The sequence below is a fragment of the Acomys minous genome, assembly GCF_964271855.1.
Source record: "Acomys minous genome assembly, contig: scaffold_26, whole genome shotgun sequence".
In the NCBI taxonomy this organism is placed as follows: domain Eukaryota; kingdom Metazoa; phylum Chordata; class Mammalia; order Rodentia; family Muridae; genus Acomys; species Acomys minous.
In genome coordinates, this window is record NW_028182179.1 from 121,484 (window position 1) to 137,598 (window position 16,115).

Consider the following 16,115-nt stretch of genomic DNA (forward strand, 5'->3'; position numbering starts at 1 on the left):
TCATTTCTGACAAAGTTGCCCAAATGCATCTCAGAAGTGTGCAACTTGTTCCCTGAGTTAGAAAACGTCGAGAAACGGTCGTTTCTGCTAGCGCTATGCTTCTACACATGTATTTGCTGAACGGTTAAAGCGCACAGTAATGCACTTTTCTCCCAGCAAATGCACTGTTTCTAAGGAAATGGGAACACACTGAGGAGACACTTGTGGGAGCTACTGTGACTAAAACTGAGCTTCCCTACGCACAGGGAAGCAAGAGAAATGCTGATTTCATCAAGCCCAGTTACATACTCAGAATCTGTACTACTGCGCAAATAGGCATGTCTCTATAGGCAAAAAACTCATTTCTGACAAAGTTGCCCAAATGCATCTCAGAAGTGTGCAACTTGTTCCCTGAGTTAGAAAACGTCGAGAAACGGTCGTTTCTGCTAGCGCTGTGCTTCTACACATGTATTTGCTGAACGGTGAAAGCGCACAGTAATGCATTTTTCTCCCAGCAAATACACTGTGTCTAAGGAAATGGGAACACACTGAGGAGACACTTGTGGGAGCTACTGTGACTAAAACTGAGCTTCCCTACGCACAGGGAAGCAAGAGAAATGCTGATTTCATAAAGCCCATTTACATACTCAGAATCTGTACTACTGCGCAAATAGGCATGTCTCTGTAGGCAAAAAACTCATTTATGACAAAGTTGCCCAAATGCATCTCAGAAGTGTGCAACTTGTTCCCTGAGTTAGAAAACGTCGAGAAACGGTCGTTTCTGCTAGCGCTGTGCTTCTACACATGTATTTGCTGAACGGTGAAAGCGCACAGTAATGCACTTTTCTCCCAGCAAATACACTGTTTCTAAGGAAATGGGAACACACTGAGGAGACACTTGTGGGAGCTACTGTGACTAAAACTGAGCTTCCCTACGCACAGGGAAGAAAGAGAAATGCTGATTTCATCAAGCACAGTTACATACTCAGAATCTGTACTACTGCGCAAATAGGCATGTCTCTTTAGGCAAAAAACTCATTTCTGACAAAGTTGCCCAAATGCATCTCAGAAGTGTGCAACTTGTTCCCTGAGTTAGAAAACGTCGAGAAACGGTCGTTTCTGCTAGCGCTGTGCTTCTACACATGTATTTGCTGAACGGTGAAAGCGCACAGTAATGCAAATTTCTCCCAGCAAATACACTGTTTCTAAGGAAATGGGAACACACTGAGGAGACACTTGTGGGAGCTACTGTGACTAAAACTGAGCTTCCCTACACACAGGGAAGCAAGAGAAATGCTGATTTCATCAAGCCCAGTTAAATACTCAGAATCTGTACTACTTCGCAAATAGGCATGTCTCTGTAGGCAAAAAAGTCATTTCGGACAAAGTTGCCCAAATGCATATCAGAAGTTTGCCACTTGTTCCCTGAGTTAGAAAACGTCGACAAACGGTCGTTTCTGCTAGCGCTGTGCTTCTACACATGTATTTGCTGAACGGTGAAAGCGCACAGTAATGCACTTTTCTCCCAGCAAATACACTGTGTCTAAGGAAATGGGACACACTGAAGAGACACTTGTGTGAGGTACTGTGACTAAAACTGAGCTTCCCTACGCACAGGGAAGCAAGAGAAATGCTGATTTCATCAAGCCCAGTTACATAATCAGAATCTGTTCTACTGCGCAAATAGGCATGTGTCTTTAGGCAAAAAACTCATTTCTGACAAAGTTGCCCAAATGCATCTCAGAAGTGTGCAACTTGTTCCCTGAGTTAGAAAACGTCGAGAAACGGTCGTTTCTGCTAGCGCTGTGCTTCTACACATGTATTTGCTGAACGGTGAAAGCGCACAGTAATGCACTTTTCTCCCAGCAAATACACTGTTTCTAAGGAAATGGGAACACACTGAGGAGACACTTGTGGGAGCTACTGTGACTAAAACTGAGCTTCCCTACGCACAGGGAAGCAAGAGAAATGCTGATTTCATCAAGCCCAGTTACGTACTCAGAATCTGTACTACTGCGCAAATAGGCATGTCTCTTTAGGCAAAAAACTCATTTCTGACAAAGTTGCCCAAATGCATCTCAGAAGTGTGCAACTTGTTCCCTGAGTTAGAAAACGTCGAGAAAGGGTCGTTTCTGCTAGCGCTGTGCTTCTACACATGTATTTGCTGAACGGTGAAAGCGCACATAATGCACTTTTCTCCCAGCAAATACACTGTTTCTAAGGAAATGGGAACACACTGAGGAGACACTTGTGGGAGCTACTGTGACTAAAACTGAGCTTCCCTATGCACAGGGCAGCAAGAGAAATGCTGATTTCATGAAGCCCAGTTACATACTCAGAATCTGTACTACTGCGCAAATAGGAATGTCTCTGTAGGCAAAAAAACTCATTTCTGACAAAGTTGCCCAAATGCACCTCAGAAGTGTGCAACTTGTTCCCTGATTTAGAAAACGTCGAGAAACGGTCGTTTCTGCTAGCGCTGTGCTTCTACACATGTATTTGCTGAACGGTGAAAGCGCACAGTAATGCACTTTTCTCACAGCAAATACACTGTTTCTAAGGAAATGGGGACACACTGAGGAGACACTTGTGGGAGCTACTGTGACTAAAACTGAGCTTCCCTACGCACAGGGAAGCAAGAGAAATGCTGATTTCATCAAGCCCAGTTACATACTCAGAATCTGTACTACTGCGCAAATAGGCATGTCTCTGTAGGCAAAAAACTCATTTCTGACAAAGTTGCCCAAATGCATCTCAGAAGTGTGCAACTTGTTCCCTGGGTTAGAAAACGTCGAGAAACGGTCGTTTCTGCTAGCGCTGTGCTTCTACACATGTATTTGCTGAACGGTGAAAGCGCACAGTAGTGCACTTTTCTCCCAGCAAATACACTGTTTCTAAGGAAATGGGAACACACTGAGGAGACACTTGTGGGATCTACAGTGACTAAAACTGAGCTTCCCTACGCACCGGGAAGCAAGAGAAATGCTGATTTCATCAAGCCCAGTTACATACTCAGAATCTGTACTACTGCGCAAATAGGCATGTCTCTATAGGCAAAAAACTCATTTCTGACAAAGTTGCCCAAATGCATCTCAGAAGTGTGCAACTTGTTCCCTGAGTTAGAAAACGTCGAGAAACGGTCGTTTCTGCTAGCGCTGTGCTTCTACACATGTATTTGCTGAACGGTGAAAGCACACAGTAATGCACTTTTCTCCCAGCAAATACACTGTGTCTAAGGAAAGGGGAACACACTGAGGAGACACTTGTGGGAGCTACTGTGACTAAAACTGAGCTTCCCTATGCACAGGGAAGCAAGAGAAATGCTGATTTCATCAAGCCCAGTTACATACTCAGAATCTGTACTACTGCGCAAATAGGCATGTCTCTTTAGGCAAAAAACTCATTTCTGACAAAGTTGCCCAAATGCATCTCAGAAGTGTGCAACTTGTTCCCTGAGTTAGAAAACGTCGAGAAACGTTCGTTTCTGCTAGCGCTGTGCTTCTACACATGTATTTGCTGAACGTTGAAAGCGCACAGTAATGCACTTTTCTCCCAGCAAATACACTGTTTCTAAGGAAATGGGAACACACTGAGGAGACACTTGGGGGAGCTACTGTGACTAAAACTGAGCTTCCCTACGCACAGGGAAGCTAGAGAAATGCTGATTTCATCAAGCCCAGTTACATACTCAGAATCTGTACTACTGCGCAAATAGGAATGTCTCTGTAGGCAAAAAAACTCATTTCTGACAAAGTTGCCCAAATGCACCTCAGAAGTGTGCAACTTGTTCCCTGATTTAGAAAACGTCGAGAAACGGTCGTTTCTGCTAGCGCTGTGCTTCTACACATGTATTTGCTCAACGGTAAAAGCGCACAGTAATGCACTTTTCTCCCAGCAAATACACTGTTTCTAAGGAAATGGGAACACACTGAGGAGACACTTGTGGGAGCTACTGTGACTAAAACTGAGCTTCCCTACGCACAGAGAAGCAAGAGAAATGCTGATTTCATCAAACCGATTTACATACTCAGAATCTGTACTACTGCGCGAATAGGCATGTCTCTGTAGGCAAAAAACTCATTTCTGACAAAGTTGCCCAAATGCATCTCAGAAGTGTGCAACTTATTCTCTGAGTTAGAAAACATCGAGAAACGGTCGTTTCTGCTAGCGCTGTGCTTCTACACATGTATTTGCTGAACGGTGAAAGCGCACAGTAATGCACTTTTCTCCCAGCAAATACACTGTTTCTAAGGAAATGGGAACACACTGAGGAGACACTTGTGGGAGCTACTGTGACTAAAACTGAGCTTCCCTATGCACAGGGAAGCAAGAGAAATGCTGATTTCATCAAGCCCAGTTACATACTCAGAATCTGTACTACTGCGCAAATAGGCATGTCTCTGTAGGCAAAAAACTCATTTCTGACAAAGTTTCCCAAATGCATCTCAGAAGTGTGCAACTTGTTCCCTGAGTTAGAAAACGTCGAGAAACGTTCGTTTCTGCTAGCGCTGTGCTTCTACACATGTATTTGCTGAACGTTGAAAGCGCACAGTAATGCACTTTTCTCCCAGCAAATACACTGTTTCTAAGGAAATGGGAACACACTGAGGAGACACTTGTGGGAGCTACTGTGACTAAAACTGAGCTTCCCTACGCACAGGGAAGCAAGAGAAATGCTGATTTCATCAAGCCCAGTTACATACTCAGAATCTGTACTACTGCGCAAATAGGCATGTCTCTGTAGGCAAAAAACTCATTTCTGACAAAGTTGCCCAAATGCATCTCAGAAGTGTGCCACTTATTCCCTGAGTTAGAAAACGTCGAGAAACGGTCGTTTCAGCTAGCGCTGTGCTTCTACACATGTATTTGCTGAACGGTGAAAGAGCACAGTGATACACTTTTCTCCCAACAAATACACTGTTTCTAAGGAACTGGGAACACACTGAGGAGACACTTGTGGGAGCTACTGTGACTAAAACTGAGCTTCCCTACGCACAGGGAAGCTAGAGAAATGCTGATTTCATCAAACCCAGTTACATACTCAGAATCTGTACTACTGCGCAAATAGGAATGTCTCTGTAGGCAAAAAAACTCATTTCTGACAAAGTTGCCCAAATGCACCTCAGAAGTGTGCAACTTGTTCCCTGATTTAGAAAACGTCGAGAAACGGTCGTTTCTGCTAGCGCTGTGCTTCTACACATGTATTTGCTCAACGGTAAAAGCGCACAGTAATGCACTTTTCTCCCAGCAAATACACTGTTTCTAAGGAAATGGGAACACACTGAGGAGACACTTGTGGGAGCTACTGTGACTAAAACTGAGCTTCCCTACGCACAGAGAAGCAAGAGAAATGCTGATTTCATCAAACCGATTTACATACTCAGAATCTGTACTACTGCGCGAATAGGCATGTCTCTGTAGGCAAAAAACTCATTTCTGACAAAGTTGCCCAAATGCATCTCAGAAGTGTGCAACTTATTCTCTGAGTTAGAAAACATCGAGAAACGGTCGTTTCTGCTAGCGCTGTGCTTCTACACATGTATTTGCTGAACGGTGAAAGCGCACAGTAATGCACTTTTCTCCCAGCAAATACACTGTTTCTAAGGAAATGGGAACACACTGAGGAGACACTTGTGGGAGCTACTGTGACTAAAACTGAGCTTCCCTATGCACAGGGAAGCAAGAGAAATGCTGATTTCATCAAGCCCAGTTACATACTCAGAATCTGTACTACTGCGCAAATAGGCATGTCTCTGTAGGCAAAAAACTCATTTCTGACAAAGTTTCCCAAATGCATCTCAGAAGTGTGCAACTTGTTCCCTGAGTTAGAAAACGTCGAGAAACGTTCGTTTCTGCTAGCGCTGTGCTTCTACACATGTATTTGCTGAACGTTGAAAGCGCACAGTAATGCACTTTTCTCCCAGCAAATACACTGTTTCTAAGGAAATGGGAACACACTGAGGAGACACTTGTGGGAGCTACTGTGACTAAAACTGAGCTTCCCTACGCACAGGGAAGCAAGAGAAATGCTGATTTCATCAAGCCCAGTTACATACTCAGAATCTGTACTACTGCGCAAATAGGCATGTCTCTGTAGGCAAAAAACTCATTTCTGACAAAGTTGCCCAAATGCATCTCAGAAGTGTGCCACTTATTCCCTGAGTTAGAAAACGTCGAGAAACGGTCGTTTCAGCTAGCGCTGTGCTTCTACACATGTATTTGCTGAACGGTGAAAGAGCACAGTGATACACTTTTCTCCCAACAAATACACTGTTTCTAAGGAACTGGGAACACACTGAGGAGACACTTGTGGGAGCTACTGTGACTAAAACTGAGCTTCCCTACGCACAGGGAAGCTAGAGAAATGCTGATTTCATCAAACCCAGTTACATACTCAGAATCTGTACTACTGCGCAAATAGGAATGTCTCTGTAGGCAAAAAAACTCATTTCTGACAAAGTTGCCCAAATGCACCTCAGAAGTGTGCAACTTGTTCCCTGATTTAGAAAACGTCGAGAAACGGTCGTTTCTGCTAGCGCTGTGCTTCTACACATGTATTTGCTCAACGGTAAAAGCGCACAGTAATGCACTTTTCTCCCAGCAAATACACTGTTTCTAAGGAAATGGGAACACACTGAGGAGACACTTGTGGGAGCTACTGTGACTAAAACTGAGCTTCCCTACGCACAGAGAAGCAAGAGAAATGCTGATTTCATCAAACCGATTTACATACTCAGAATCTGTACTACTGCGCAAATAGGCAATGTCTCCTTAGGCAAAAAACTCATTTCTGACAAAGTTGCCCAAATGCATCTCAGAAGTGTGCAACTTGTTCCCTGAGTTAGAAAACGTCGAGAAACGTTCGTTTCTGCTAGCGCTGTGCTTCTACACATGTATTTGCTGAACGGTGAAAGCGCACAGTGATGCACTTTTCTCCCAGCAAATACACTGTTTCTAAGGAAATGGGAACACACTGAGGAGACACTTGTGGGAGCTACTGTGACTAAAACTGAGCTTCCCTACGCACAGGGAAGCAAGAGAAATGCTGATTTCATCAATCCCAGTTACATACTCAGAATCTGTACTACTGCGCAAATAGGCATGTCTCTGTAGGCAAAAAACTCATTTCTGACAAAGTTGCCCAAATGCATCTCAGAAGTGTGCAACTTATTCTCTGAGTTAGAAAACATCGAGAAACGGTCGTTTCTGCTAGCGCTGTGCTTCTACACATGTATTTGCTGAACGGTGAAAGCACACAGTAATGCACTTTTCTCCCAGCAAATACACTGTGTCTAAGGAAAGGGGAACACACTGAGGAGACACTTGTGGGAGCTACTGTGACTAAAACTGAGCTTCCCTATGCACAGGGAAGCAAGAGAAATGCTGATTTCATCAAGCCCAGTTACATACTCAGAATCTGTACTACTGCGCAAATAGGCATGTCTCTTTAGGCAAAAAACTCATTTCTGACAAAGTTGCCCAAATGCATCTCAGAAGTGTGCAACTTGTTCCCTGAGTTAGAAAACGTCGAGAAACGGTCGTTTCTGCTAGCGCTGTGCTTCTACACATGTATTTGCTGAACGGTGAAAGCGCACAGTAATGCACTTTTCTCCCAGCAAATACACTGTTTCTAAGGAAATGGGAACACACTGAGGAGACACTTGTGGGAGCTACTGTGACTAAAACTGAGCTTCCCTACGCACAGGGAAGCTAGAGAAATGCTGATTTCATCAAGCCCAGTTACATACTCAGAATCTGTACTACTGCGCAAATAGGAATGTCTCTGTAGGCAAAAAAACTCATTTCTGACAAAGTTGCCCAAATGCACCTCAGAAGTGTGCAACTTGTTCCCTGATTTAGAAAACGTCGAGAAACGGTCGTTTCTGCTAGCGCTGTGCTTCTACACATGTATTTGCTCAACGGTAAAAGCGCACAGTAATGCACTTTTCTCCCAGCAAATACACTGTTTCTAAGGAAATGGGAACACACTGAGGAGACACTTGTGGGAGCTACTGTGACTAAAACTGAGCTTCCCTACGCACAGAGAAGCAAGAGAAATGCTGATTTCATCAAACCGATTTACATACTCAGAATCTGTACTACTGCGCAAATAGGCAATGTCTCCTTAGGCAAAAAACTCATTTCTGACAAAGTTGCCCAAATGCACCTCAGAAGTGTGCAACTTGTTCCCTGATTTAGAAAACGTCGAGAAACGGTCGTTTCTGCTAGCGCTGTGCTTCTACACATGTATTTGCTCAACGGTAAAAGCGCACAGTAATGCACTTTTCTCCCAGCAAATACACTGTTTCTAAGGAAATGGGAACACACTGAGGAGACACTTGTGGGAGCTACTGTGACTAAAACTGAGCTTCCCTACGCACAGGGAAGCAAGAGAAATGCTGATTTCATCAAGCCCAGTTACATACTCAGAATCTGTACTACTGCGCAAATAGGCATGTCTCTGTAGGCAAAAAACTCATTTCTGACAAAGTTGCCCAAATGCATCTCAGAAGTGTGCCACTTATTCCCTGAGTTAGAAAACGTCGAGAAACGGTCGTTTCAGCTAGCGCTGTGCTTCTACACATGTATTTGCTGAACGGTGAAAGAGCACAGTGATACACTTTTCTCCCAACAAATACACTGTTTCTAAGGAACTGGGAACACACTGAGGAGACACTTGTGGGAGCTACTGTGACTAAAACTGAGCTTCCCTACGCACAGGGAAGCAAGAGAAATGCTGATTTCATCAAGCCCAGTTACATACTCAGAATCTGTACTACTGCGCAAATAGGCATGTCTCTGTAGGCAAAAAACTCATTTCTGACAAAGTTACCCAAATGCATCTCAGAAGTGTGCAACTTGTTCCCTAAGTTAGAAAACGTCGAGAAACGGTCGTTTCTACTAGCGCTGTGCTTCTACACATGTATTTGCTGAACGGTGAAAGCGCACAGTAATGCACTTTTCTCCCAGCAAATACACTGTTTCTAAGGAAATGGGAACACACTGAGGAGACACTTGTGGGAGCTACTGTGACTAAAACTGAGCTTCCCTATGCACAGGGAAGCAAGAGAAATGCTGATTTCATCAAGCCCAGTTACATACTCAGAATCTGTACTACTGCGCAAATAGGCATGTCTCTGTAGGCAAAAAACTCATTTCTGACAAAGTTGCCCAAATGCATCTCAGAAGTGTGCAACTTGTTCCCTGAGTTAGAAAACGTCGAGAAACGTTCGTTTCTGCTAGCGCTGTGCTTCTACACATGTATTTGCTGAACGGTGAAAGCGCACAGTAATGCACTTTTCTCCCAGCAAATACACTGTTTCTAAGGAAATGGAAACACACTGAGGAGACACTTGTGGAAGCTACTGTGACTAAAACTGAGCTTCCCTACGCACAGGGAAGCAAGAGAAATGCTGATTTCATCAAGCCCAGTTACATACTCAGAATCTGTACTACTGCGCAAATAGGCATGTCTCTGTAGGCAAAAAACTCATTTCTGACAAAGTTGCCCAAATGCATCTCAGAAGTGTGCAACTTGTTCCCTGAGTTAGAAAACGTCGAGAAACGGTCGTTTCTGCTAGCGCTATGCTTCTACACATGTATTTGCTGAACGGTGAAAGCGCACAGTAATGCACTTTTCTCCCAGCAAATACACTGTTTCTAAGGAAATGGGAACACACTGAGGAGACACTTGTGGGAGCTACTGTGACTAAAACTGAGCTTCCCTACGCACAGGGAAGCTAGAGAAATGCTGATTTCATCAAGCCCAGTTACATACTCAGAATCTGTACTACTGCGCAAATAGGCATGTCTCTGTAGGCAAAAAAACTCATTTCTGACAAAGTTGCCCAAATGCACCTCAGAAGTGTGCAACTTGTTCCCTGATTTAGAAAACGTCGAGAAACGGTCGTTTCTGCTAGCGCTGTGCTTCTACACATGTATTTGCTGAACGGTGAAAGCGCACAGTAATGCACTTTTCTCCCAGCAAATACACTGTTTCTAAGGAAATGGGAACACACTGAGGAGACACTTGTGGGAGCTACTGTGACTAAAACTGAGCTCCCTACGCACAGGGAAGCAAGAGAAATGCTGATTTCATCAAGCCCAGTTACATACTCAGAATCTCTACTACTGCGCAAATAGGCATGTCTCTGTAGGCAAAAAACTCATTTCTGACAAAGTTGCCCAAATGCATCTCAGAAGTGTGCAACTTGTTCCCTGAGTTAGAAAACGTCGAGAAACGTTCGTTTCTGCTAGCGCTGTGCTTCTACACATGTATTTGCTGAACGGTGAAAGCGCACAGTAATGCACTTTTCTCCCAGCAAATACACTGTTTCTAAGGAAATGGGAACACACTGAGGAGACACTTGTGGGAGCTACTGTGACTAAAACTGAGCTTCCCTACGCACAGGGAAGCAAGAGAAATGCTGATTTCATCAAGCCCAGTTACATACTCAGAATCTGTACTACTGCGCAAATAGGCATGTCTCTGTAGGCAAAAAACTCCTTTCTGACAAAGTTACCCAAATGCATCTCAGAAGTGTGCAACTTGTTCCCTATGTTAGAAAACGTCGAGAAACGGTCGTTTCTACTAGCGCTGTGCTTCTACACATGTATTTGCTGAACGGTGAAAGCGCACAGTAATGCATTTTTCTCCCAGCAAATACACTGTTTCTAAGGAAATGGGAACACACTGAGGAGACACTTGTGGGAGCTACTGTGACTAAAACTGAGCTTCCCTACGCACAGGGAAGCAAGAGAAATGCTGATTTCATCAAGCCCAGTTACATACTCAGAATCTGTACTATTGTGCAAATAGGCATGTCTCTGTAGGCAAAAAACTCATTTCGGACAAAGTTGCCCAAATGCATCTCAGAAGTGTGCAACTTGTTCCCTGGGTTAGAAAACGTCGAGAAACGTTCGTTTCTGCTAGCGCTGTGCTTCTACACATGTATTTGCTGAACGGTGAAAGCGCACAGTAATGCACTTTTCTCCCAGCAAATACACTGTTTCTGAGTAAATGGGAACACACTGAGGAGACACTTGTGGGAGCTACTGTGACTAAAACTGAGCTTCCCTACGCACAGGGAAGCAAGAAAAATGCTGATTTCATCAAACCGATACATACTCAGAATCTGTACTACTGCGGAAATAGGCATGTCTCTGTAGGCAAAAAACTCATTTCTGACAAAGTTGCCCAAATGCATCTCAGAAGTGTGCAACTTGTTCCCTGAGTTAGAAAACGTCGAGAAACGTTCGTTTCTGCTAGCGCTGTGCTTCTACACATGTATTTGCTGAACGGTGAAAGCGCACAGTGATGCAATTTTCTCCCAGCAAATACACTGTTTCTAAGGAAATGGGAACACACTGAGAAGACACTTGTGGGAGCTACTGTGACTAAAACTGAGCTTCCCTACGCACAGGGAAGCAAGAGAAATGCTGATTTCATCAATCCCAGTTACATACTCAGAATCTGTACTACTGTGCAAATAGGCATGTCTCTGTAGGCAAAAAAACTCATTTCTGACAAAGTTGCCCAAATGCTCTCAGAAGTGTGCAACTTGTTCCCTGAGTTAGAAAACATCGAGAAACGGTCGTTTCTGCTAGCGCTGTGCTTCTACACATGTATTTGCTGAACGGTGAAAGCGCACAGTAATGCACTTTTCTCCCAGCAAATACACTGTTTCTAAGGAAATGGGAACACACTGAGGAGACACTTGTGGGAGCTACTGTGACTAAAACTGAGCTTCCCTACGCACAGGGAAGCAAGAGAAATGCTGATTTCATCAAGCGCAGTTACATACTCAGAATCTGTACTACTGCGCAAATAGGCATGTCTTTGTAGGCAAAAAACACATTTCTGACAAAGTTGCCCAAATGCATCTCAGAAGTGTGCAACTTGTTCCCTGAGTTAGAAAACATCGAGAAACGGTCGTTTCTGCTAGCGCTGTGCTTCTACACATGTATTTGCTGAACGGTGAAAGTGCACAGTAATGCACTTTTCTCCCAGCAAATACACTGTTTCTAAGGAAATGGGAACACACTGAGGAGACACTTGTGGGAGCTACTGTGACTAAAACTGAGCTTCCCTACGCACAGGGAAGCAAGAGAAATGCTGATTTCATCAAGCCCAGTTACATACTCAGAATCTGTACTACTGCGCAAATAGGCATGTCTCTGTAGGCAAAAAACTCCTTTCTGACAAAGTTACCCAAATGCATCCCAGAAGTGTGCAACTTGTTCCCTATGTTAGAAAACGTCGAGAAACGGTCGTTTCTACTAGCGCTGTGCTTCTACACATGTATTTGCTGAACGGTGAAAGCGCACAGTAATGCATTTTTCTCCCAGCAAATACACTGTTTCTAAGGAAATGGGAACACACTGAGGAGACACTTGTGGGAGCTACTGTGACTAAAACTGAGCTTCCCTACGCACAGGGAAGCAAGAGAAATGCTGATTTCATCAAACCGATACATACTCAGAATCTGTACTACTGCGGAAATAGGCATGTCTCTGTAGGCAAAAAACTCATTTCTGACAAAGTTGCCCAAATGCATCTCAGAAGTGTGCAACTTGTTCCCTGAGTTAGAAAACGTCGAGAAACGTTCGTTTCTGCTAGCGCTGTGCTTCTACACATGTATTTGCTGAACGGTGAAAGCACACAGTGATGCAATTTTCTCCCAGCAAATACACTGTTTCTAAGGAAATGGGAACACACTGAGAAGACACTTGTGGGAGCTACTGTGACTAAAACTGAGCTTCCCTACGCACAGGGAAGCAAGAGAAATGCTGATTTCATCAATCCCAGTTACATACTCAGAATCTGTACTACTGTGCAAATAGGCATGTCTCTGTAGGCAAAAAACTCATTTCTGACAAAGTTGCCCAAATGCTCTCAGAAGTGTGCAACTTGTTCCCTGAGTTAGAAAACATCGAGAAACGGTCGTTTCTGCTAGCGCTGTGCTTCTACACATGTATTTGCTGAACGGTGAAAGCGCACAGTAATGCACTTTTCTCCCAGCAAATACACTGTTTCTAAGGAAATGGGAACACACTGAGGAGACACTTGTGGGAGCTACTGTGACTAAAACTGAGCTTCCCTACGCACAGGGAAGCAAGAGAAATGCTGATTTCATCAAGCCCAGTTACATACTCAGAATCTGTACTACTGCGCAAATAGGCATGTCTCTGTAGGCAAAAAACACATTTCTGACAAAGTTGCCCAAATGCATCTCAGAAGTGTGCAACTTGTTCCCTGAGTTAGAAAACATCGAGAAACGGTCGTTTCTGCTAGCGCTGTGCTTCTACACATGTATTTGCTGAACGGTGAAAGCGCACAGTAATGCACTTTTCTCCCAGCAAATACACTGTTTCTAAGGAAATGGGAACACACTGAGGAGACACTTGTGGGAGCTACTGTGACTAAAACTGAGCTTCCCTACGCACAGGGAAGCAAGAGAAATGCTGATTTCATCCAGCCCAATTACATACTCAGAATCTGTACTACTTCGCAAATAGGCATGTCTCTGTAGGCAAAAAACTCATTTCTGACAAAGTTACCCAAATGCATCTCAGAAGTGTGCAACTTGTTCCCTGAGTTAGAAAACGTCGAGAAACGGTCTTATCTGCTAGCACTGTGCTTCTACACATGTATTTGCTGAACGGTGAAAGCGCACAGTAATGCACATTTCTCCCAGCAAAAACACTGTTTCTAAGGAAATGGGAACACACTGAGGAGACACTTGTGGGAGCTACTGTGACTAAAACTGAGCTTCCCTACACACAGGGAGGCAAGAGAAATGCTGGTTTCATCAAGCCCAGTTACACACTCAGAATCTGTACTACTGCGCAAATAGTCATGTCTCTGTAGGCAAAAACTCATTTCTGACAAAGTTGCCCAAATGCATCTCAGAAGTGTGCAACTTGTTCCCTGAATTAGAAAACGTCGAGAAACGTTCGTTTCTGCTAGTGCTGTGCTTCTACACATGTATTTGCTGAACGGTGAAAGCGCACAGTAATGCACTTTTCTCCCAGCAAATACACTGTTTCGAAGGAAATGGGAACACACTGAGGAGACACTTGTGGGAGCTACTGTGACTAAAACTGAGCTTCCCTACGCACAGGGAAGCAAGAGAAATGCTGATTTCATCAAGCCCAGTTACATACTCAGAATCTGTACTATTGTGCAAATAGGCATGTCTCTGTAGGCAAAAAACTCATTTCGGACAAAGTTGCCCAAATGCATCTCAGAAGTGTGCAACTTGTTCCCTGAGTTAGAAAATGTCGAGAAACGTTCGTTTCTGCTAGCGCTGTGCTTCTACACATGTATTTGCTGAACGGTGAAAGCGCACAGTAATGCACTTTTCTCCCAGCAAATACACTGTTTCTAAGGAAATGGGAACACACTGAGGAGACACTTGTGGGAGCTACTGTGACTAAAACTGAGCTTCCCTACGCACAGGGAAGCAAGAGAAATGCTGATTTCATCAAACCGATTTACATACTCAGAATCTGTACTACTGCGCAAATAGGCATGTCTCTGTAGGCAAAAAACTCATTTCTGACAAAGTTGCCCAAATGCATCTCAGAAGTGTGCAACTTGTTCCCTGAGTTAGAAAACGTCGAGAAACGTTCGTTTCTGCTAGCGCTGTGCTTCTACACATGTATTTGCTGAACGGTGAAAGCGCACAGTGATGCAATTTTCTCCCAGCAAATACACTGTTTCTAAGGAAATGGGAACACACTGAGGAGACACTTGTGGGAGCTACTGTGACTAAAACTGAGCTTCCCTACGCACAGGGAAGCAAGAGAAATGCTGATTTCATCAAGCCCAGTTACATACTCAGAATCTGTACTACTGTGCAAATAGGCATGTCTCTGTAGGCAAAAAAACTCATTTCTGACAAAGTTGCCCAAATGCTCTCAGAAGTATGCAACTTGTTCCCTGAGTTAGAAAACATCGAGAAACGTTCGTTTCTGCTAGCGCTGTGCTTCTACACATGTATTTGCTGAACAGTGAAAGCGCACAGTAATGCACTTTTCTCCCAGCAAATACACTGTTTCTAAGGAAATGGGAACACACTGAGGAGACACTTGTGGGAGCTACTGTGACTAAAACTGAGCTTCCCTACGCACAGGGAAGCAAGAGAAATGCTGATTTCATCAAACCGATTTACATACTCAGAATCTGTACTACTGCGCAAATAGGCATGTCTCTGTAGGCAAAAAACTCATTTCTGACAAAGTTGCCCAAATGCATCTCAGAAGTGTGCAACTTGTTCCCTGAGTTAGAAAACATCGAGAAACAGTCGTTTCTGCTAGCGCTGTGCTTCTACACATGTATTTGCTGAACGGTGAAAGCGCACAGTAATGCACTTTTCTCCCAGCAAATACACTGTTTCTAAGGAAATGGGAACACACTGAGGAGACACTTGTGGGAGCTACTGTGACTAAAACTGAGCTTCCCTACACACAGGGAAGCAAGAGAAATGCTGATTTCATCAAGCCCAGTTACATACTCAGAATCTGTACTACTGCGCAAATAGGCATGTCTCTGTAGGCAAAAAACTCATTTCTGACAAAGTTGCCCAAATGCATCTCAGAAGTGTGCAACTTTTTCCCTGAGTTAGAAATCGTCGAGAAACGTTCATTTCTGCTAGTGCTGTGCTTCTACACATGTATTTGCTGAACGGTGAAAGCGCACAGTAATGCACTTTTCTCCCAGCAAGTACACTGTTTCTAAGGAAATGGGAACACACTGAGGAGACACTTGTGGGAGCTACTGTGACTAAAACTGAGCTTCCCTACGCACAGGGAAGCAAGAGAAATGCTGATTTCCTCAAGCCCAGTTACATACTCAGAATCTGTACTACTGTGCAAATAGGCATGTCTCTGTAGGCAAAAAACTCATTTCTGACAAAGTTGCCCAAATGCATCTCAGAAGTGTGCAACTTGGTCCCTGAGTTAGAAAACGTCGAGAAACGTTCGTTTCTGCTAGCGTTGTGCTTCTACACATGTATCTGCTGATCGGTGAAAGCGCACAGTAATGCAATTTTCTCCCTGCAAATACACTGTTTCTAAGGAACTGGGAACACACTGAGAAGACACTTGTGGGAGCTACTGTGACTAAAAGTGAG